General features: G+C 37.7%; 1 protein-coding gene across 5 annotated transcripts in view; it reads right to left on the reverse strand.

The window, feature by feature from the left end:
- Hpse2 (heparanase 2) overlaps nucleotides 1-26,178 on the reverse strand; it is a 601,936-nt gene that overhangs the window by 465,697 nt on the left and 110,061 nt on the right. The window lies entirely within an intron of this gene.

A 26,178-nucleotide genomic window follows, 5' to 3' on the forward strand; every position in this document is an offset into this window, starting at 1 on the left:
AGGACTTTTACCATGAAAGGGCATTGGATTTTGTCAAAGGCCTTCTTGGAATATAATGAGATGATTAAGTGGATTTTTATCTTTCAGTTGTTCAGATATGGATTATATTTATCAATTTATGTATGTTCAACTGAAAGGATGATATAAACCTCACTTGTCTCCATTTAAGGACTAGGCCTGATTTAGAAAAGAGGGCTATAAGGCACCAGCTCCAGGAACAGACCATTAGTCCCAGAAACTAGGTCATAAGGCACCAGCTCTCAGAACAGACCATAAAATCCAGAAACAAGGTCATAAAATCCCCTCCCAAAGAACAGCCTGGGGATAACCACAAAACTGGGGAAGTATGTTTTCCCAGAATGGGCCATCTGTGCTGGGAAGCCCTATCTCATCCTATGGTTAAACATTCAAAACATAGAAGTGCAGGGACCACCTGAAACCCCCTAGCACCGACCATTGAAATTTTAGATTACTTAATCCTTCTAGAGAGTTCTCCTGGTTCCCTATAAGAAGGCCTGCTTGCCTTTGTCTGGGGTTGCCATTTTGGAGAGTGGTTCACTCTGCATTCTGGTTGTTTCTGCAGAATAAACACTCTTTGTCTTTGCATATTATCTGAGTTTGGAATTTTCCTTCAGCAATTTTCAGACCCTTACAGAACCATCATTTTATCTATGGGATGAAATCTACTTGATCAAGGTGAATGACTTTTTGATGTGTTCTTGGATTTGTTTTGGAAGTATTTTATTGAGAATTTTTGCATCTATGTTCATAAAATAAACTGTTTGGGTCTTTGTTGGGTCTTTATGTGGTTTGAGTATCACAGTAACTATGGCCTCATAAAATGAACTGGGCAATGCTCCTTCTTGTTTCTATTTTGTAGAATAATTTTCTCACCCTACCAAAAACTTACTCCAAATGCATCAAAGACTTCAACATAAAACCAGATATACTGAACCAGACAGAGAGAATTAATAGGTCTCTCTTTCTTGTGCCTTCTGTGTATCTTGGTCTGTTCCTTCTTCTTTCTGTGTTTCGTCCAATTACAAGGTGTTAGTTTTTGTTTTATCTTATTATATTTTATTACGTTTTGTATTATGATTATTATTATTATCCCTTAGCAGCTTGTTTGTTCTCTAATGAGAGATAGAAATGAGGAGGAACTGAATGGAATGAATGTACAACTCCTGAGGAGGAATGTGGCTTTCTGCATAATAAAGAGCTGGCAGTCTGAGATGCACACAGATGCAGGGAGATGCCCCAGCAAAAAGCCAATAGCTCTAAGCTATATAGATGTCTCCTGTCTCTCTGTCTTAATTAAACCTCAAACAGGATCCTCAAAAGCCCCTCAATACCCTAAAAATTCACTGAATGGGCTGCCTGGGGTCACCGCCTCTCTTTTGGGTGCAGGATGAGCCCAGAACACTGGAACGATAAATTCCTGTTGCTTATGCATTGATTCCCTGACTCCGAAAGGTTCACTCAGGAGTCCAGTAGCTAAGGCTCATCAGAGTTTTACACTCTCATATGCAGATCCTAGATTTTAATCTTTCTCTCCTCCCCCCTTTTGTATATGTATGTGTGTCTATGTGTGTGCACACATGCTAGTGGGTGTGTGTAAGCATGTATGTGTCATGTGACTATAAAGGGAAGATTTCTTAAGAGAGGGGAGGAAGGTTACAAAAGAGAAAGAGAGCAGGTACTTGAGTCAAATGAAAATGCATAACTTTCCAGAACCACTAGGATACAGCCAAGGAGGATCTCATAAAATTTTATAGCTAAGTGCTTACATAGAAAATAAAAGAGATTACAAGCAACGTAAGATATACCTCCCAGTTACAAAAAATAAAGCCAAGTCAACTGTACTAGACAGTAAGAAATACTGAGGATTAGAAAAGAAATTAACAAATGGAGACCAATAAAGTAAAGAATTAGTTCTTTGAAAAAATGGAATTACATATATCTCATTAAAATCTATTTTAAATGGATCAAAGATTGTAATACAAGACTGAACTTTGAAATTGTTAAAGAAAAAAAACATTTCAAGTTATAGACACAGGAAGATTTTTTTTTCTCTTCAGATGACTTGACTAGCACTGTAATCCACCCCAAAAACATGCTAATGAGATTTCATGAAATTTATCTACAGTAACTGTGTAGATTTCATGAAATTAATCAAATCTACACAGGGAAGGAAACAATCCCTAAGGTGAAGAGGCAGCCTACAGCCTGGAGGAAAATCTTTTTAGACTATATATCAGACAAGATTTTAATATGCAGAATATGAAAACTATAAAAATTAAACACAAAAGTCTTCAAATCAGCACATAACCTCTGAACTGAATAGATATTTATCAAAAAGAAAAAAAAAGAAAAAGAAATGGCCAATAAACAATAGGAAAGGTATTCTATCTCCTTAGGCACCAAAAAAAAAAAAAATGCAAAGTACAACTATGTTGGGATTCCAGGTCCCCCTGCTAAGAATGGCTAACATCCAAAGCACAAATGACAGATGTTGGCAAGGATGTGGGGAAAGAGGAACCTTATCAACTGCTAGTGGGAATGTGAAGATGTGCAGCCACTATAGAAATCAAAATGGAGGTTCCTCAAAAACTAGAATAGAACTACTATATGATCTAGAGACAGCACACTTAGAGATGGATAGTGGTACATATAGTCCACAGAATTCTATTCATCTATAGAGCAAAGTAAAATCATGACACTTACAGAAAAATGAACAGAACTGCAAATCCTGCTACACAAGATATGCCAGACTCAGAAAGATGAATACCACATTTTCTCTTGAGGAGGTCAGTTCTGGGCCTTTGGGAAATTCCACTAAGCACCCCTCCCCTCCCCTCCTGGAAGAGAGAGGTCATGAGGCACATAGGCATCCATGGCCTCTGGAAGGGAAGGGAGAGGCTCTTTGCATTCCTCAGAAAGACCACAGGAGGGACCATTGGCCACACTTGCTACCTCATTCCCTAAGGATAAATCAGTTTAAAAAGTCACACTGTACTGCCAATAACATTGTGCCTAGTTGCTGATGCTCTACTCTGCCTCTGAAAACTGTATAAAAATTCACTGAATGGGCTGCCTGGGGTCACCGCCTCTCTTTTGGGTGCAGGATGAGCCCAGAACACTGGAACGATAAATTCCTGTTGCTTATGCATTGATTCCCTGACTCCGAAAGGTTCACTCAGGAGTCCAGTAGCTAAGGCTCATCAGAGTTTTACACTCTCATATGCAGATCCTAGATTTTAATCTTTCTCTCCCCCCCTTTTGTATATGTATGTGTGTCTATGTGTGTGCACACGTGCTAGTGGGTGCATGCAAGCATGTATGTGTCATGTGACTATAAAGGGAAAATTTCTTAAGAGAGGGGAGGAAGGTTACAAAAGAGAAAGAGAGCAGGTACTTGAGTAGCTGTGGCATGAAAGTGAAGGAGGCAGTGTTACAGAATGAGGCCAGAAGTGAAGAGTAAAGAAGTAAAGAGGGACAGGGAGGAACTGATGAGAGGAGAGCATGAGTATTTTAAGAAGTGTGCACAGACATGCCATAGTGATATTCTATACCAACTTTATAACTTTTTTCTATTTTATGTGTACAGGTGGTTTTGTCCGTATCTATAAACCACATGCATGCCTGGTGCCTACAGAGTCCAGAAGAGGGTGTCATATCCACTGCACTGGATTTACAAATGATTGTAGCAGCCATGTGGATGCTGTAAGCAAACCCACGTCCTTTGGAAGATCATCCAGTGCTCATGACCACTATGCCATCTCTCCAGCCCCATCTGCGTTAACTTTAAAAGCTAATAAAACACAATGGTGTAATAAGTTATTGAATTTTAAAATAAATAATGCATTTTATGAAAAACAAAAATTGCAGTAAAAACAGAGGAAAGACTACAAGGACTGTGACACAGGCTGGGCACGACTATGAAACTGAGAACAATGTCCATTAATGAGTCCCATCAAGACTCACAAAGCCGCATGTGACTATGAAAACATTTTGTCTTGTTTTGTTGATTTTTAAGTAGTTACTCAAGGTTTTCCACCAAAAGAAAAGACCTAATTACCCCATTTTTAAACATGAAATAGAATATACCACTAGGTATTGGAAAAAGGCTGCCATTTACAGCCAGGTCAGAAGTCTAAATTTATTTGGCTTGTGCCCTTTGCAGTAACGACCATAAAACACAATTCTTCCTCATCCTGAAATAAATGCTAAACAGAGCAATGCTTCAGAATGTCAACAGAATGCCACAGAGAAACATTTGCTTTTCTTGGTAACCAGTGCATTTAAGGGCGCTGGAGTTCATACTTGGAATTCCAGAAAACTAAAGACAAAGCAACGCTTTCAGGCTTTTCCCCTTAAGGAAAATACTGGGAGAAAACTAAAATGCAAAGAAACTCTTCGCCTATATTTTCCACCTTTCACTCTCACACACATACATACACACACACACACACACACACACACACACATAAACATGCACATATGAATACACAGACACACAGACACACTTGCACACCCACATGCATACCTATGCAGATACACACCCACAAACAAACCCACAGACTCCCACATGTACACACACAGAGTCTCCCATGCACAGACTCACAGACATACATAGGCACACACTCATGTGCGCACACACGCATAAACTAAAAGGGGGAAATGCAGAGAAAATCTCTTGTGTACTGTATGGATGTAACATCTGTCAATCAAAACTGATTAGCTGTAGCAGAGGCAGAAAATAGAAGGTGGGACACCTGATAAGGATCCTGGGATAAAGCTAGGTATAAGAGATTTGGGCCCCCAGGAACTGGAAGGGGAACAGGCGTGGAACCTGAGCAGAACTCAGATCAGAATAAACAAGTTCTGAATTTATGAGCTAGTCAAAAAGGAAGCCATGGCTATTTGGCCAAGTTATGGGTAAATTCAATTTGAGTATCAGAGCCATTATTCCAGGAGCTTGGGGCCAAGAGAAAAATTGCCCATTTCACACATGTACACATGTGTGCGTGCGCGCATGCACATGCACACACACATACACACACACACTCAGGCACATTCATTCCTACGTTAGCCAAAGTTCCAGCGTAAGAGAGGAAAAGCCAAATGTTTTCAGGGTTCAGTCCTTCCCTAACACTGCAAGGATTATTTTAAAGTTAGACACTTCTGCAGACATCAGGACAGGATAATACTGGGCACACATCAGCTCTACTGGTAAAAAATTGACTTGCACTGGCCAATGGTTGATTTTACCACTTTAGAGGGGAAAAAATCTAAAAAGCAGAAACTAAAACCTAGTCAGGTAAGCAAAAGCACCTGCTATGAATGCATGGTCTGGGTTGCCAGCAAACAGTAATTGAATTAAAGAAATTTATCAGAGTAGAACATGTAAAGACAGACCAATATATGAACTGCCTCAGTCTATGTTGATTGATACACATAAAGTACATTAAAAAGCAGTAAGATCGGCCAGGCATGGTAGTGTACACCTTTAATCCCAGCACTGGAGAGGCAGAGAAAGGCCAGCCTGGTCTACATTATGAGTTCCAGGACAGCAAGGACTACAGAGAGAAACCTTGTCTTGATGATGATGATACATTAATAATAATAATAATAATAATAATAATAATAATAATAATAGAAAAGCACAAACTCTACAGTGAGGAAGATTAGCTCTTCTATTTTACAATTTCCCCCTCCCCTTGGCTCAGAGAGTATTTCTTAGCAGCAGTTCCCTGCCACACCTCTACCACTGCTGAGCACTCCCTTTACCTCAGCATTTTTCTTCTATGTCACCCTTTACTTGGCCTGTACATTTGCTTCAAGAAAGGAAAGAAGAGAATGACAAGCAGATACAGCAATCTCCACAGGCATCCTAAGCGAAGTGCAAGTGTGCACTACCTCTATCCAGCATCAGCAAAGAAAAACCAAAAGGACACTTACTAGGTGTAGCTATGTAAGCGCAGGCTCCAGTCTTGAAAAAGGAGAGAAACCTGATATTTATTTATACCAACTCTCCATTTGAGAACCAAGAAAATTCGTCTAAAGAAATCATTTGCCATGGCATTTGTGGCATTTGTGCTGGTGGATGCCTTTAATTCAAGCACTCTGGAGGCAGAGCCAAATGGATCTGTAAGTTCAACATTAGCCTGGCCTATAGAGCTAGTATCAGGACAGCCAGGTCTACACAAAGAAACCTTGTCTCAAAGCCATTTGTTCAACATTTGTCCAAACATATACATTGCAGCTAATACCCAGGCCCACGTTTCTAATTCAGCATCACAGTTTACCTTGCTGGAGCTAGCTACATGACGGGTCTAGAAATCTATATCACCTGACTCTTTAAGTAAGGAAAACTCCACGAAGACACAGCCTAAAAGCTATTTTTGTTTTGTGTGCCATCCAAAAATTTTTCTAACTTTTTTTTTCACTTAAATCCCTTTAAGTGGCCATCACAGGGGATCATATACCTACATATGCAACCCGAAAGGCTTCCTAAAGAAAGTCATATTCATCAGAAGTGCTATATGAAAACCAAGAACTAGGCCTGCTGCCATGGATGAGGATGCAGCACTGTGACAGAGCATCACCTTGGGCCATAGAGCCCCTCCCCCACATGCACACACACACATGCCCTAGGTATCACAAGTTTATCATCTACTTGTGATGCTAATATTAAAGAAGTGACTGAAATTATATGCTGATGAATTAAGGTTAACCAAAAATACTCAGAAATGTGAAGTGTTTTTCAAAGCAAGATCCAAATTTTGATATTTAAGGACCAAAAGTTGGTCCCAGCTATTTTATCTTGTGTCTTGGCATTCAATGGTGTTCTACCCACACCAGACACCTCAGTGTTCTCTGATATCCATACCAGACACTTGCCTAGTTCTCTGTTCACAGATATCACCTTACCTGGATTACTCTTCCCAATATCCTGACCCCACACACTTCTGTTAGCAGTCAAAACCACTCACTTCCAAAGTATATCACAGATGGTTCTAAAGCAGACAACTAATCAGTTTATGTCCCTGGGCCATGTGAATTCATCAAGGTTGGAATAACTACAGAAAAGCCTCCCTTTCACAGTTAATAGCTGTCCCTCTCAGCTGATCTGTGATACTTTCTGGCATTCCCACACAGGGAATTATTTAGTTTAGTATCTAAGGGCCAGAGCCAACCCTTGGATATGTGTGAGCGAAAGTACTGACGTCAATGGAAATTCTGGGTGTGTATCTGAGGGCAGACTATGGTCCTCTGCATATTCCCAAATAACTGTTGAAATTCTTTGTTAAGTCTGGTTTGATTTTGGCTCTGTACCTCTTCAATGAACACACAATACCAGACGTAATGCCTGATGACCGTGATCAAATAAAGAGCTACATGGCTCAGTGGACTACTGTCCACTTAGGCCTTTTGGCTTAAGCAAATAATGAGATTTTAGATGCCTATTAAGTCTTTAGCTCATGACGACCAGCCAGAAATGGGGAGGGAAAAAGCTTTACTTTTTTTCTTTCTCAAACAATCTTCTAGTTAAAGAGAAAATCAAACTGAATGTTCTAATTAAATACTGGTATTCTTTACAGAATTTAAGAATGTCGGATGAAAGCTGAACTCAATAACAAAACTTGACTATTAGTCTTCAGTCATTAATTTGCTATATGTTTGTTTGCTTTTTATTGGATTTTTGTTTTGTTTTGTTTTTGTTGATTTTTTTTAACTGAACTTTTATTACTTAGAATAATTCTGGAACTGACAAAAAGACAATTTGAAGCTACTTACAAACTGAGACTCAGCCTAGGCTCCTTCTTGACTTATTTCAATCTGACTTTGGCCACCATGAATACAAACCCCTGTGACAAAGACCCTTCATTCCTGTCCCTGTGACATCCCAGAGTCTCCACATCAGCTCTATCTGTAGTCCTGTTGCTTCTCCACAGAAAACTGTGATGCCCTTAACTGCTCTGGTCTTTTTCTCCCTATTTTTAGTATCACATGTGCTTTACACAGACAGCAGAGTGGTCCTGTTAAAGATGTGTCTGTGTGTGTGTGTGTGTGTGTGTGTGTGTGTGTGTGTGTGTGTGTGTGTGTGTATGTGTGTGTATAATGATAATAATTAAAGAAAAAATCATGAATTTGATAGGGGTTGGGAAAACAGAAGAGGAGCCGGGTGGGAAGAGTATGTGGTAAAAATGATATAAATAAAGCACTTATGGATGAAATTCTCAAATAATAAAATAAAATAAATGTTAAAATAAACATAACAGAGGGCCAGTAAACATGCTTTCTCTCAAGACTGATAGCAGCTGAAGTTCAGTCCTGGGCGCCAACATGGTAAAAGAAGAAAGCCTATTTTTGAAGGATGTCTTCAGACCTCCACACATGAATCATGGCATGCACTCCTCTAATAGAATAATTAATATATTAATTAATGTAGCAACATTTTTAAATGGATTATCAAATTTTGATTAAACATTAGCATTAACTATTAAAATTGATTTATAAATAATTTCTTCTAAAAAGTCTAAACATGGAGATTCAATTCTAAACACTATTTCTGACCATTAATCTATAGTTAGTGCTGAATAGCAAGCTCTGGATCCTCTGCACTAAAAATATTATATTTATATAAATGATCTTATGTGGGAGTTCTTAACTAGATTATTAAAATCCAACTAAGAATGCTCTGATGCTTCCTGGTAATTTTAGGGACCTTATTCTAACCTAAAAGATCTCTAAGCCCTGCTACCATGTCCTAATTCTTCCTGCTCACTAACTCTGCAGATAATCTCCTTTCTACAGGGCCACTGTTTACTTTATAAGCCTCTAGCATCTTTGATATCCCTGAAACATAGAAGATGTGCTTATGACTCATGCTCACCCCACATATACACATGCACACAAAAAATAAGATAAGATAATGCTAATAATTTCAGGATTCTTCTCTCCATAGCATTCCCATAACCGCATAACAGAAGATGAGGGAACATGCCTAAAAAAGGACAGAGCATTAGAATGCGACTCCAAAGTTGTGACTCTTTTTTTTTTAATTTTTCATTCTTTTCTATTGAAATAGATTCTTCTCTCATACAATACAGTCTAAACACAATTTCTCCTCTATCCATTCCTCCCAGTGACTCCTCACAGTCCCTTTCCCCAAGATTTGCCCTCTGTTTCCTCTTCAGTAAAGGGTAGGCCTCCTAGATACAACCATCTAAGGGGAAAAAACAAGATACAAAAAGACAAAGCAAAAGCCCTCATATCGAGGCCTGACAGGGCAACCCAACAGGGGGAAAAGTCCCAGAAGCAGGCAAGAGTAAGAGATACTCCAACTCCCACTATTAAGAGTCCCACAGGAAACCCCGAACTAACAGCCATGACATATATTCAGAGGACCTGGTGTAGACCCTTGCATGCCCCATGCTTCCCACGTCAGTCTCTGTGAGCCATGGAAGGCCTGCTTAGTTGAGTCAGTGGGCCAAGATGTCCTGGTGTCCTCCATCCCCTCTGACTCCTACAGTGTCTCCATCTCTTCTGCAGTAACTTGCTATTTCACAGTAGAAACTTGTTTTCTGAACACTCTCCATTCACAAACATCTGGTTTACCTAATTAAACCAGGGTAAGATCGATAATTTAAACAGAATATTAACAAGCAAGGAAATTCAAATATTAACAAAACATTCCCTGACCCAAGTCCAGATAGAGTCACAGCAAAATTCTAGTCGAGTTTCAAAGCAGAAATGCAACCAATATTACTCAAATTAGTTCACACTATAGAACAAACACTTCCAAACTCCTTATACAAAGTAAAAATATTACTATAATACCAAAACCAGATAAAGACATAGAAAAAAGACCATAGATCAATATCCCTAATGAACATAGTGGCAAAAATTCTTAGCAAAATAATGCAATATGAATATAGGCACACATTGAAAAAAATTATTCACCAATATCAAGTTGGCTTTATCCCAGAGATGCAGGGATTGTTCAAAATACACAAATAAATAAACACAATAATTCACAGAAATGTAAAAACAAAAATCAAAGGATCATCTCAATATATACAAAAAAAAAAAAGCTTTTTAATGAAATCGAACATCCACTCATAATAAAAGGCCAAGAGAGATGAGGTTTGGATGGAATGTACCTCAATGTGATATGATAATCAAACTTATCCTAATTTGAGAAAAGGCTCAAAGCAATCTACTAAAGTCAGGACTAGAGCAATGCCCCTCATGCTCTCTGCTTGTACTCTAAAAAGGGCTCAAAGTCTTAGTTGGAGCATTAAGACAGGACAAGAAAATAAAGGGGAGTACAAACAGGAAAGGAGGTCAGTATATTCTTTTTCCCAGATGCTATATTTAAGATAACCTAAAGAAGAAAAAAAAAAAAGATAACCTAAAGACCCTATCAGAAAACTACTAGAACTAGCCAAGCAATCCTGAGCAGTAATAATAATGCTGGAGGCATTGCCATATCTAATCTCAAGTTACACTAGAAAGCAACTGGAATAAAACCAACATGGTACTGTCACAAAAATAAACACATAAATAAATGAATCAGAACTGAAGATCCAGATTTAAGTCCATGAAACTTTTTACAAAGGTACCAAAAATACAAGCTGGAGGAAAGACAATGTTTTCAACAAGCAGGATTGAGAAAAACTCCATGTAGAAGAAACTAGACTCCTATCTGTCACCAAAGACAAAATGAATCCCAGGTGGATTGGAGGTGTGGAAAGCCAAGGAAGCCCTGGGTGGGTGTGAGGAGCAGAGGGAGGCTGAGGGGAGCAGGACTGCTGACATGGGCAACGCAACAAAGCATGGGAAACTGCAAAGGCTCCCTGGATCAGGCTCATAAGAGCAAAGTCTCCTCTAGTAAAAATAGAAATATTTACAAATAATTGACCAGTGTATACAAAAACTATCAATGGCTGCTTCCACATCCAAGATACTTACAACCTGAGACTGCTCACATGCAGAGACCTCCTACTGAGACTAGCTAACCTCTCCGTCTATGTTTTACATAATAGCAGGCTGAGGTTCTAGGTTGTAGTAAGTGCAGATCACACAGAGTCCATTTGACCTCAGCTTTTCTGTCTGGGACTCTGTGCATCTGTCCTTTTTTCATTCCCTCACTACTTCTAGTCATGGGATCCCAGGATTCCAGGAGCTTGGTCACACCAGGATCTCAGGGTCCCAAAGGCAGCTTAACTCTCAGGAGCTCTGACAGACACAGCCAGGATCTCAGGATCACAAGATCACAGAATCATAGGATCACAGAGACAGCTGGGCTATGAGAAGTACTGACACAACCAGGATCACAGAAAGGACAGGCCCCAGTCAGATACAGAGAGAGTAGGTACGACTAGAGATGATCAGATGGCAGAAGTCAAGCTTAAAAACAAAAGCAACAGAACCCAAGGTTACTTGGCGTCATCAGAACCCAATTCTCCCACCATAGCAAGTCTTGGATATACCATCACACAGGAAAAGCAAGATTTGGATATAAAATCAATTCTCATGACAATGATAGAGGACATTAACAAGGACATAAATAACTCCCTTAGAGAAATACAGGAGAACACAGGTAAACAGCTAAAAGCCCTTAAAGAGGAAACACAAAAATTCCTTAAAGAATTACAGAAAAACACAATCAAAGAGGTGAAGGAAATGAACAAAACCATCCAAGATCTAAAACTGGAAATAAAATAAATAAAGAAATCACAAAATGAAACAACCCTGGAATTAGAAAACCTAGGAAAGAGATCAGGAGTCATGGATGCAAACATCACCAACAGAATACAAGAGATAGAAGAGAGAATCTCAGGTGCAGAAGATACCATAGAAAACATTGACACAACAAAGAAAGTGCTAAAAGCAAAAAAGCTCCTAACACAAAATATCCAGGAAATCCAGGACACAATGAGAAGATATAGGTATCTACAGATAATAGGTATAGAAGAGAGTGAAGATTCCCAACGTAAAGGGACAATAAATATCTACAAAAAGTTTTTGAAGAAAACTTCCCTAACCTAAAGAAAGAGATGCCCATGAACATACAAGAAGCCTAGAGAACTCCAAATAGACTGGACCAGAAAAGACATTCCTCCTGTCACATAATAATCAAAACACCAAATGACTTAAATAAAGAAAGAATATTAAAATCAGCAAGGGAAAAAGGTCAAGTAACATATAAAGGCAGACCTATCAGAATTACACCAGACTTCTCACCAGAGACTATAAAAGCCAGAAGATCTTGGGCAGATGTCATACAGATCCTAAGAGAACACAAATGCCAGCCCAGGCTACTATACCCAGCAAAACTCTCAACTATCATAGATGGAGAAACCAAGATATTCCATGACAAAACCAAATTTACACAATATCTTTCCATAAATCCAGCCCTACAAAGGATAATAGATGGAAAACACCAACACAAGGAGGGAAACTACACCCTAGAAAAAGCAAGAAAGTAATCTTTCAACAAACTGAAAAGAAGATAGCCACAGGAAGGAAGGAAGGAAGGAAGGAAGGAAGGAAGGAAGGAAGGAAGGAAGGAAGGAAGGAAGGAAGGAAGGAAGGATTGGTTGATTTAAATTACATCATATTTCAAATGGACCTTACAGATATCTACAGAATATTCCATCAAAGATTATACATTTTACTCATTAGCCTATGTAAGCTTTTCTAAAATAGACCATATTCTTGAACATAATACAAATCTGAGTGAATGCAGAAAAAATTAAGTATCTGTGTATATCTGACCACAATGCAATAAAGCTTAAAATCAACTGAAAAAAACTCTAAGAATTAAATGAATTCATTAAGATTATAGAACATATTACTGAATGATAAATTTCTTCAAAGAAGAAATTAAAAATTACTAGAATTATATGAAAATAAAAACATCAAAGAATAAATTTTAAATTTTAAAAAATCCTCTAGGACAAATTAAAAGATTTATAGATTTATGTACCTACACTTAAAAATCAGAAAAAAAAATGCAATTCAAGAGTTTGGGAGAAAAGAACAAACCAAAATCAAATCCAGTAGACAGGCAGAAATTATAAAAATCACAGCAGAAAATAAATAAACTTTTTCTGTGTGTATAATCTGCTCTTGTTGAATGAATCTGTTTCCTTAACTTTCTATCTTGTGGAACAATTTAAGAAGAATTCGTATGAGGTCTTCCTTGAAAGTTTTCTAGAACTCAGCAGTGAATCCATCTGGTTCTGGCCTTTTCTTTGAAGGGAGACTTTTTATTACAGTTTTGGTTTCATTCCTTGTAATGAATCTGTTTAAGTTTTATATATATATATATCTTCTGGCTTTAATTTTGGTAAATGATATGCATTTAGAAATTCTTCTATTTCTTCTAGGTTTCCAAGATTTTTAGAGTGTAAGTTTTCAAAGTATTCTCTAATAGTGTTCTGTATTTCGTTGGAATTTATTGTAAAGAGACCCTTTTGATCTATAACTAGGTTAATTTGTGTCCTCTCTTTTCCTTTTCCTAAGATTGGCTAAGGGTTTGTTAATCTTATTAACTTTTTCAAAGAACCAACTCCTTGCTTGAATCTGTGTGTTGCTTCTTTAGTCTCTAGTTCATTGATTTCATCAATAATGTTGTTGGTTTTTATAATAATAATAATTATTATTATTATTATTATTTCTTGTAGTCTACTAGGTTGGGAACTAGCTGCTTCCTTTTTAAAGCAATTTGAATTGTTTAAGAATCAAAACCAAAACCAAGCCAAACAAAAAAACTACAGACCAATTTCTTTGATGAGAAGAGACGCAAAAGTCTTGACAAAATTATTACAAATAAAATTCAGAAACAGATTAGGAAGCTCATACATTATGACCAAGTGGGGTCCATCCCAGAAAGGTAGAGTTGGTTCAACATAAATCAATCAATAAATAGGTTGGTGCTGACTCTATCCTCTTATGTAACATGTTTTCCAAGTCTTAATACAGCAGTTTGACAAGAGAAAGATATAAAGTGGTAAAAATAAGAAAGAAGTCAAACTTTGTATTTGCAAATGACATGATCCTCTATATAAAAGAGGCTATAAAGTTTGCTAGAAATCTTAGATCCAGTTAAAAAATAAGCTCAGATTAGAAAATGGATATAAAAACACAGCAGTCTTCATACATACCAACAATGTATTCTGAGAGAAAGAATTAGGGAAAATATTTCATCCATAATACCTTGAAAATCATTAACCACCTATGAATACAACTAGCTAAAAAAGAAAAAGAACTCTACGGTGCAAACGTCAAGACAATCTAAAGGGAAATAAAAGACAGTAGATGGTGGAAAGATCTTTCATGGGCCGGGATTGGCAAAATGTATGTTGTGAAAATAGCCATACTACCAAAATAGATCTCGAGGTTTAATGTAATACCTATTAAAATCATGATATCATATTACACATGCCTAGAACAAACAATCTAAGACTTTATATGGAACCACAAAAACCATAACTAGCCAAAGCATTCATGAAGAACAAAACACAGCTAGAGAAAGTACAATACCCAACCTCAAATTATACTACAAAATTATAGTGATAAACATGGCCTGGTACCAGCATAAAAACAGACAAATGGATAGAATAGAATAGAACAGAACAGAACAGAACAGAACAGAACAGAACAGAACAGAACAGAACAGAACAGAACAGAACAGAACAGAACTGAGAAACAAAACAGAGATAGGCCTACCAAGTTATATTTTTACTAAGGTAGCTAAACCATTGGGAAAAAGGCCTACTCAACAAATGGTGCTGTCAAAACTGAATATCCATTTGCAGAAGAATGAGATTTCTTTTCATTCTTTGACCTTGTTCAGAAATCCATTTTGAAATGGATCAAAGACCTTAATTTAAAAATTCAAAAAGCTGAAAACAGAAAACACTTGTTAAAACTTAGGGTAGGCAACAACTTTCTGAACAGAACTTCAACTTCACAGGGACTTGCTCCCAATGTCAAAAGACAGGACTACATGAAATTGAAGCAAGGAAACTAACAGCAAGATGCTCAGACACAGAACGGAAAAAGGTTCACCAGCTTCATCCCAGGCAAGGGGTTAGAATTCAGAATCTACAAATTACTGCAGAAATTAAATACCAAAGAAATAAAACTGTCACTCAACAAATGAGCTAATGAACTGAATGAACAGATTTCCAAAAGGAAGGAAGGAAAGAAGGGAGGGAGGGAGGGAGGGAGGGAGGGAGGGAGGGAGGGAGGGAGGGAGGGAGGGGAAAAAGAAGGAAAGAAGGGAAAAGAAAGGAAAAACAGGTTACTAATGACTATTTCTAATGTATTCGATATCCATAGTTATAAATAAAATAAAAATTAAAACTAACTTGAGATACCACCTGAGTCTAGTCAACAGGACTGGGATATCATCAAGGAAGAGGAATCACTATTTACTGCAGGCAGGGGTGCAACTTAGTACAACTATTATAGAATTCAGTTTGGAGGCTCCTCAAAATAAATAGAAACATTTCTATAAAATAGAACTGTCATATGACCCAGGTATTCAACTTCTGGTCATATACCCAAATGCCTCCATGTCCTATCATAGAGAAATTTGCATATCCATGTTTATTGCTGCTGTATTTATTATACCAAGGAAATGGAATGAATATTCAGCAACGCATGAATGGATAATGTAAATGTGGTACATACATAAAATGAAATGTTATTCAGCTCTAAAGAGAAATGAAGTTAGAAAATGGGCAGGCTTAGAATGTGTAACATTGAGCACAGTCACCCAGTCACAAAACAAACAAACAAAAATGTATATTCTCCTTCATATACATACCCATATGTAATGGGTAAAGACTTCTTCCCACTCTGTGGCTATCTGAGCACTTTACTGATAGTTTCCTTGCTGGGAAGAAACTTTTCAATTTCACATAGTCTAATCTGCTGATATTGGGAGCAAGTCCCTCACATCCTAAACAAATGTACATCTATGTATAACATGATAGTTAGAAAGGAGAACAACAAAGAGTGATACTAAGTCATCAAATAATGAAGACAATGACCCCCAAAATCATTTTTACAATAATATATTTATAACATAAGCCACATGAGAATAAATGGCTTTTCCCCAAAGAAGGAAGATTTCTACCTGCTATGTAGTACAATTTACTTTCTGCCCTTCTTCCACAATGTTCTCTGAGCCAAAAGTATGCAGGTTGCATTGTAGATATATCGGCTGAGGTTGGGCAGCTCATGGTCAGTTCTGTTCATTTTGACCACTTGAGGGCTTTTTAATGGTCTCCATATGCTGTAAAAAACAGATTCTTTGATAAAGGGTGAAAGCTATCCTTATTAGTGAGTATACTTGGAATGAAATAAGAAAACTATACTAGTCTTTAGACGTAGCAGTTGTAATTTCTCCTCTAGGATCCATGACCTTAAAAGCCACCAGCAGTTGGCTAAGTTTATAGTTGCCAGTATGAATTTTCTTCTGTTGAGCAGGCCTTAAGTCTATTAGGTAGTTGTTGGTTACAGCCAAGATATAAATACCACTATTGCACCCCTGGGGCTACTCTGCCACGCTTGTCATTGTGTTTACATCGAGATAAGACTATTGAGATATTGATTTTCTCCTTTGGCAGCTTGCCTGCCCAGCATTTTCTGATACTATGAGAGACAGTCCTCAAAGAAGAAGTTTCCAGGTCAGTTCCAGCTCAATTCCCTAAAGTGTTGTCATCTGTTTACATAAGAACTAAAAAGTAGTGGAAGAAATGATAAACTCCTGTTCATGTGTTTTCAATCTCCAGATAGTAGACTAATACATCACCACTACTTACAAGTAGTTTACTATAGTTTCCTTATATTGCCAACATTACATTGTATTGATAACCAAACTAATCTCATTCTAAATATGAAAAATATTACATAATTTGTTTTCAGTTTCATTTGAGGATGAATAAGAGGATCCAATACCAAGTAATGTCCATGTAATAGTACTATGCCTTCATAAAACTCAAAATGCTTGGCCCAAAGGTTGGGCACAGTACTTGCTATGTGACCATTTTCCTGATGTTTGTTCTCCGGTTGTTTGTACTTTATTTTTCCAATCTCTAAACATATTCAAAAAAACCAATGAACCTAAGACTTAGAGTAGTGGAAGATTTACCATAAAATTACTACAAGTTAACAGCAGAATGCAAAATATTTCTGACCGCTTCTGCTTTGCAACGTAACTTTAAGTTATGATTTACAAAAAAATAAAAGAAGAATTTAGTACCAAAAAGACAATGACCTATACAAGAGTAAAACTTTGTTTTGAAATATGTTGAGGAAAATACTATAAAAGTACAGAAAATCAAAACAATAAAACCTAGTATCTATTGAATATTCACTGTGTGTCAAGTAATAAGCTAAATAGTTTTGCTGAACAGTAACACTGTATAAAATGAAAGCTGTCTGACCACATTCACATTTCTGCAGCAATAAACCACCTTGTTTATTTATTTTTTCAGTTATAAAGTATTTTCACATTCAGTATCTTATTGTTTAATCAAAGGAACAGAACATTGTTCTTTCAATTTTGACAGTCTACAAAAATGATAATAAAATTAAAGCAATGCAAATACTGCTATCTATCTGGCAATGGCAGGATAGCTGAGCCTTATAGCAACTGGTTACACACCTAGAAAGTCACAGCTAACAAAGGCCTATGGGGACTGTCATAGCTGAAGGAAGTCCCTGTCCATGCTGCCAGGTCCATCACATTCAGAGAGTAGTTTGGCTTCTTAGAGATAATGCAGATTAAAAATTCTCTCTCAGAGATTGAAAACTAGAACCAGACTCACTACTTAAAAATAGAAAGTTGAAGGGAATTAATGGTTTTGGCCTACTTCCAGATACAGCTGCTACTGGGAACTAGCGAGGAGAGTGGGAGAGGCTGCAGGACGAGGGCTCCATATAGTTACAGAACTTAGACTACGGGTAGGCCACATGACCCATGGACAATGTACTCCATCATCAAAAAGTCGGAGCCCCAAACATGACTGCAAAAGCTGACTCTGCACCGGAGATAATAGTGTCGGGAGAGTAACAAGTCCCACACAGCTAACCTGGGCAAGGATCAAAAGGGAAGGAAAACAAAACTGAACACAAAGACTACTAAGCAACAAGTTTTTTTAAAGGTCTAAGATATTTCTTGTAACAGACATGATACATGCTATTCCCTAACATGTAGAGATCTTACAATTGAGTCACACATCAACAATATCCTAAAAAGCCGGGTGGTGGTGGCACATGCCTTTAATCCCAGCACTTGGGAGGCAGAGGCAGGTGGATTTCTGAGTTTGAGGCCAGCCTGGTCTACAGAGTGAGTTCCAGGACAGCCAGGACTACACAGAGAAACCCTGTCCCCTGTCTCAAAAAACAAAAACAAAAACAAAAAAAAACAAAACCAAAAAAACCCCAAAAAAAAAAAAAAAAAAAAAACCCAATACCCTAAAAAAAAAAAAAAAAAAAAGGAAAAAAAAAGTAAACTAAAGAAGCAGAAGGGCTGGAGAGATGGCTCAGAGGTTAAGTACACTGACTCCTTTTCCAGGGGATCCATGATTGATTCTAAGCACCTAAATGGCAGCTCATAACCATCTGTAAGTCCAGTTCCAGAACACTGAATGTTCTCTTCTGGCCTTCGCAGATACTGCATGTATGTGATACACACGTATATGTAGTCAAAACACCCATACATATAGAATAAATCTCACTAAACATTTTAAAAGAAATAGAAGATTCACCAAAGAAACAAAAATTATGTTGAATGTAAAATGACTGAAAAGCTCATTAGTCGATGAATTATAACTTAAGTCAAGACTATCACATAATCATGGCTACCATTAGGAGCAATAAAAAATAGACGGGCTAATTCCACCTCTCAGGGAAGATTTTGAGAGTGGACTGGGGCAGGTGTGGTAGGGAGGGAGGAAGTGCTAGAAGAGATGACTGGAATTGGGCAGCACTTGGGGGAAAGGGGATGAAGTGGAAACCTGTGCAGTGAAAACTCCCTGGAGCATATGTGGGTGACTCTAGCTAAGACTCCTATTGTAGGATGATACAGAGCCTAAACTGGCTAGCTTCTGTAACAAGTAAGGCTTCCAGTGGTAGGACTGGAACATCATCATCAATTATCTTGCCTCTAAGATGGGGGGGGGGGGGGACGGACGGACATGAAGGCACTGAACTTGTGTGAATGACCAACCAATAACTGGTCCAACTTTAAGCCCACCAGATGGAGTCCACACCTAACACTGCCTGGATGACCAGGAACCAGATGCTGGAGAGTCCAGAGACTAAGATAGAACCAAACACCACTGGTAAAACAGAAAAACGTCAATGAAATGACTCCTAATGATATTCTGATATATTCCTAAATTGGTCATCAGAGAGGCTTCATCCAGCAACTGATAGGAGTAGATTACAGAGACCCATAGGCAAACATTAGGTGGAGCTTCAGCTGGAAACATGAAGAAGAAGCTGAGAAAATTATTGTAGGGGCCAGATGGATCAAGGATACCAGAAGAGGATGGTGCACAGAACCATCTAAGCAGGGCTCATAAGGCTCAGAGACTGATACAACAGTCACAGAGTCTGTGTGGGTCTGAGTAGGTCCTCTGCATATATGTTACGTTTGCATAGCTTGGTGTTCTTGTGGGATACCAAACAGTGGGGTCAGGGGCTGTCCCTGACTCTCTTGCCTGCTTTGAGACCCTTTTCCTCCTATGAAGTTGACATGAGGGTTTGTACCTAGTCTTATTCTAACTGCTGTGTTCAGTTGATATTCCTGGGAGCCCTGCTCTTTTCAGAAGGAAACAGAGGAGCAGTGAATCTGGGGAGGAGAGGAGGTGAACAGGACACTAAGAGGAGTGGAGGGAGGGAAACTCTGGCTGGGATAGAAGATGAGAGAAGAATTTTAAAAATATTTAATTGAAAAAACCTAAATCTTTAAAAATATTTTATTTTAAAAAATTTTAAACTAGTTTAAAGAGAACAATTAATTAAAATCCACATGAAAATATTAGCAAGACACAAGATAAATGAGCTTTTCTGTATATTGCTGATATAATGTAAGTATAAGTTAGCATGATCTTCATGGAAGTCCATTTCCTAAATATATTAAATATTTAAATGTATACTTCTTTGATATAAAAGTAATGTTAACAACTGTGAAAATACATATACAATGATGTTTGTTGTAGCACTATTAAACTTATAAAAATTAGGCAAAACAATTATATATATATCAACAAGATAGAACAATAATGCTATATCCATAGAGTATATTTCTAATTTAGCCATAAAAAGATAAGAAAATATTAGTAAAAGATACCTACAAATTTTGCTAAGAAAATGCTTTAAAATAATAAATATGTACCATTTTAATTAATATATACTATTATGTGTGTTCAGGATATTTTACAATGCTATTTTAGAGATTTTAAGAAATCGAAAGAAAAATGGTAGAAATTTAGTGAATAAATAAAACGAACTATGTCTTTGATTAAAAAAATAAGGTGCATCTTAAAAAAACACACAAGAAATTTTACTAAAGAAATGAGTTACTAGAAATAAGAAATCTAAGGCTGGAGATATGGCTTAGTGGGTAAGGGGTACAACCTCATCTTGCAGAGGACACAAGGTCACTTCCCAGAACCCACATTAACCTGCTGGTAACTCCAGCTCCATGGAATTCAAAACCCCTGGCCTATATGAACGTGTGCAGTCTCATATGCACACCCACACACATTAACACACACACACAAATAAATCAAAAAATAACAATAAAAGGTTTCCATGCACTGACCATGGCCTCTTGTAGTCGTCCTACAGCTCCCAAGAATTGTAAGCCAGGAAGGAGCACAACCACCACAGCGTCCTGCAGCAAGCAGGTAACCTAGCTTCCCTGCTTCTGTCCTTTCTACGCCTGGCCAGAACTTCTCACACCAGCAAGAAGAAAATGGACATGTCAACCCTACAATGCCTTCTCATGAAAAAATAAATGCAACTTAAAAGAAAAAAAAAGTAAAAAGAAATAAAACACCAACAAAATAGGTTAAGGAAATGAACATGAGCTAAAAATAGTCCTTTCTATACTGGAAAAGTTATTAAAAAGAAAGAAAGAAAATTCGCCCTTGACATCAATTAAACTGAAAAATTAAAGAACAGATCAGTAAAAACATCGTAGGAAGAAAATGATAAAATATTATCTAATGACATAACTGAACAGGTGGGAAGACATATTATATTCTTAAGTAGAATACTGAAAAATATTCTTTCCCTAATTAGACTATAAATTATAAGGGGAGAAATGCTAATTAAAACCATGAGAATACCATTATTCACCCGTAAGAATAGCTAAAATTAAGACTGACAGTACCAGCTGCTAGTTAGGATGTGAAGAAACTAAACTTCTCACACACATACCAAGTGGTCTAGCCACCTTGGAAAGTAGATCAGGGGCTTCTCTGTAAAGTTAATAGATACCTCCCACAAAACAAAACTATTTAACTTCTACAGTGAATAAATGAATTGTAGACTACCCATTTAATGAATGTATATCAAATGAAAAAGGAATGAAATGTTGATACATGCAACAAAAGACTAAACTTCAACAATACTATGCTGACTTAAAGAAATCACATGCATGACTATGTCGCTGCTTCATGTTCTAAGGACACGTGTCAGTGCTGAGACAGCTCAAGACTGGAGGTGAGAACTGAGATTTACTGAGAGGACATACGTAGCAGTTGCTTTGCAAGTGTTTTATTGAGAATTTTTACATCTATGTTCATCATGGAGATTAGCCTATAATTTTCTTTGTTTGCTGTGATCTTTTCCAGGTCCTCTCCTGTCTGTTCAATGGAATAGTTTAAGAAACATCGGTCTGAATTCTTTAAAGGTTGGGTGGAATTCAGCAATGAATCCATTGGGGCCTGGAGTTTTCTTTTGCTTGAGGGGTTATTTTTTTTTAATTTCTGTTTCAATCTCATTGGTTTAATTTTGATAGGGCAAATGTATGCATAACTTTATTAGTTTGATGTCTTCTTGCTTACTTATTTTAAGATGGCTTGTTTATTCATGAGAATAAGGTATTGAAGTCACCTACTACTACTGTGGTAAAGTGCATCTGCACCTTTTGCTTCATGAAATTAGATGCAATGATGTTCAATGAACAGATATGAAGAGTTACAACATCAGCTGGGCAGTGGTGGCGCACGCCTTTAATCCCAGCACTTGGAAGGCAGAGGCAGGCGGATTTCTGAGTTCAAGACCAACCTGGTCTACAGAGTGAGGAGTGAGTTCCAGGACAGCCAGGGCTACAGAGAGAAACCTTGTCTCAAAAAAGCAAAAACAAAAACAAAAAAGTTGCAACATCCTCATGATGGAGTTTTCAAAATGAAATCACCTTCTTTCTCTTCCAAGACTGAAGTCTAATTTGTCGGATGTATTGCTACATCTGCTTGCTCTCTAATTTCATTAACTTGGAATATCTTTTTCCATTTTTCACCCTAAGGCTGTTTTTCTTTGCCAATGAGGTATATTTCATGGATCCTATTTTCTAATCCAATCTGCTAGCCTTTACTTGGAGAATTGAGACCGTTATGATTCAGTTACTGGGGCAAGAGAGATAGCTTACCAATTAAGAGTACTAACTTCTCTTCCTGAACTCAATTCTCACCATCCACATGGCTGCTAAAACCCATGTGTAGCTTCAATTCCTAATGCCCTCTTCTATCCTCCATGGGTACCGTACACATGTGCTTCACAGACATATCTGTAAGCAAATCCATACACATAAAATAAAAACAAAATCACAAAAGAAGATTCAGTTTATTCCTTAAGGATATATCCCTTATTTTTTTCAATGTTTGCTACTTCCTTAATTCTCATTTGCCTATTTGCTATCTTAGTCCAGTTAACCTCTTCCTGTGGCTTCATAGGTTGTGTCTTTCTCTCTTCTGCTCATAGGAGTATGTATATAGGGTTTCTGTAGCCCTAGCTTAGTCAGGAATTCCTTTAGTTTGTGCTTATCATGGAAAGTTTTTCATTCTTTACTTAGGAATCAATTTGCTGGGTTAACAGTTACCATCTTTCAAAGCTTGACATTAAGCATCCTATGTTCTCCTGGCATTATGATTTCTGTTAAGAAATTTGATGTCAAAAAGAAAGAAATTTGCTGTCGTTCTGGGTTTATATAGTCTTTCTTATTCTTTTTTTTTTTTTTTTTTACTACAGTATGATGTTAGGAGGTTCTTTTCTGGTCTCATTCATTTTGCATTATAAATGCCTCCTCTACTTGCAGGGAGACCTCTTTCTCTGGGTTTGGGGCATTTTCTCCTATTTTTTATTGACTATATTTTCTATGCATTTAGCTTGAGCAACTTCTCCCTCTTTTATTTCCATGATTCATATGTTAGTCTTTTAATAATAGCTATTATGTCTGTGTGCCCTTTCCTAACATGTTATCTTCGTCACTGTCTGACTATTCTAATTAACCTACTTTGTCTTCACACTCTGATAATCTGTCTTCCTCTCGGTCTATTCTATAGGTGGGCCTTTACATGGATGTTTTTGTGGGCTTTGTTGTTGTTTTTATCTGACTTGAGGGTTTTTTTTAAGGGTTTTTGAAAATAGATTCTTCTTTTGTACAGTACACCCTGCCCAGGTTCTCCTCCTCCTCCTCTCCTCCCAGCTACCCACACCCACCCTCTCCAAAAGACCCATTCTTCCTCTGTTTCCTCTTCAGAAACAGCCAGGCCTTCCAGAGACAACAGTCAAACAGAACAAAACAGGATACGCTAAGACAACGCAAAAGCACTCAAGCCAACGGCAACCCAACAGGAGGAAGAGTCTCAGGAACAGGCAAGAGTCAAAGATGCTCCAGCTCCCGCTATTAGGAGTCCCACAAAACCAGCAAGCTACTAGTCATAGTATCTACGCAGAGGACCTGGTACAGACCCATGCATGTCTGCCCCATGCTCGTCACTTCAATCTCTGTGAGCCCACAAAGCCCTGCTTAGTTGATTGTGTGAGCCATGTTCTCCTGGTGTTCTCCATTCACTGTCTCCTAGAGTCTTTCCAATTTTTCAATTTACTTCTCTCTTTATTGAATTTTCTTTCTTATCCTGTCTTATAAGAGAACTACTTTCATTCTCTTAGAATTCACTTAGGATTTATTCATGTCCTCTTTAAACTTCATTAGACATAGTTATAATCATTCTTTTTAATACTCTTCCTGGAATTTCATATAATTAATGCTCATTTTATTCCATTACTGTGAAACCGATCATTTTCAGAGAAACTATGCTGCCTGATTTTTCATGTTTCCTTTATTTCAGCATATCTGGGACTAGGCTATTGTCTGGATTTTTTAAAATCACCTATATTCAGTCAGTAGTGGTATCTGCAGTATTCAAGTGTGGCTAGGTTTGAGGTATTATTGTTATAGTGGATTGGGGGTATAGCTCAGTAGCTAACCCTCTGACCCACATGCTCAGGGTATCAGGCTTGCACCTCAGCACTGCTCCAAATGCAGAAAATCACCTGTGTAAGTCAGCATACCCATGGAGAGTCTCACCACAAAGACACAGAAATGACTGATTAAAATCAATCATTTCTTCAACTCAAAACATTTGAGGAGAATGAAAGGCCAAGGGTAATAGGGTAATAAGAAATTAGTTATTCGGAGTGAAAATGGAGGAGAAACAAACAGAATAAGACTAGCCGTTAGTATTAGATTAAGTTTGGAAATTAGAAGAGGGAAAGTGAACAGAAGATGAAACAATAAAGACAGAGGGAGGAGATAAAGCAGCTCCAGGCAGAGAATGAAAAGAGGAAGAGGTGAGGAAGTGTGATCAGATGACCTAAGGTAATCTCAGCACCCAGGAGGCAGAAGCTCCAGGCTAAGCCTAGCCTGCGAACACGAGGGGAGGGGAGCATAAGTGACAGAGCATCGCTGGCCTACGATCTTGAGATTACCTACCAAATGAGAGAAGTGTACAATGAGGGAGAAAGGCCTAGGCAGGGGATATATCTAGGACTCAGGCTAGATGTCTACCTCATGTAATACTGTGAAGTTCTAACTCAGTATTTCTCCATTTTGTATTCATATTGACAGGTGAGCTTCAGGCTGGAGCTAGAATAAAGCCCAGTGACACTTGTTCTCTCTGTGTTCCCAGAGTGAGCTATGGAGGGGGGCCCAAAGCCACATTGCTGCCTCACTGAGGATAAGTCCTGAGTGCGCTCTTTAATGTTTATTTACATATTTATGAAGGTTTGTTCTGTGGATTAACATTGTCCCACACAATTCCCTGTCAGCTATGTTTCTTCACTATATATTAATATATTTCTTCTTTATATTCCTTGAATTATTTTATTGATTTCAGTGTTTTAACTAACAATTTAAGTGTAAAATTTAAGGCATCTTATAAATGCAAAGATTTCCATTAGTTGCATTTCATAACTGCAAATATAATTTTTTAAATGTAATACTGTTTATTTAACTTCAAAAACATTTCAGAATTCTAAACATACAAAAAAAAAAAACAGAATGTTGCAAATTGCATTTAGGTCCAGAGGGTTCTTGAACTTCCATTGATGTAGTTCTTTGCTTTGCTGACAATAATGAGTTCTACGGTTTCTTTAAAAAGTTTAAAACCTACTGCACTTAACTAAAGAAAAAAATTCCAAACACTTCTCATGCCAGCCGACCCCTCCCCGCTTTCCACAACTAAGAATGTCAGCAGAATGCTATTCCACTATATACAAAAACAGGACAACCTGAAGCTAAATGGATGCCCACCGCAGTATCAACAGGTCCAGCCTCACAGTGCACGACCTGAGCTACATCCCCTCCAAAAGGCATCTTCCCTTCACAGCCTCCATGCCAAACAAGGAGCATCAAGAATCTGTCTGGGCTTTTTTTTTTTTTCTCTTTACAAACTATAGATATGTACAGTTGACAACTCAGGACTTCTAGCCAATAACCATATAGTTAACACTACCTTTTAAGTTGAGAACAAAATGCCAGAAACATCGTCAAATGCCTTGTCACACCAACAGCAAAGTGCACTGAGTGAGGAGGACATGACAGTACCTTTTCATTTTAAAAATGTTTGG

This window comes from Mus musculus, chromosome 19 (genome assembly GCF_000001635.26).
Source record: "Mus musculus strain C57BL/6J chromosome 19, GRCm38.p6 C57BL/6J".
Classification (NCBI taxonomy): Eukaryota; Metazoa; Chordata; class Mammalia; order Rodentia; family Muridae; genus Mus; species Mus musculus.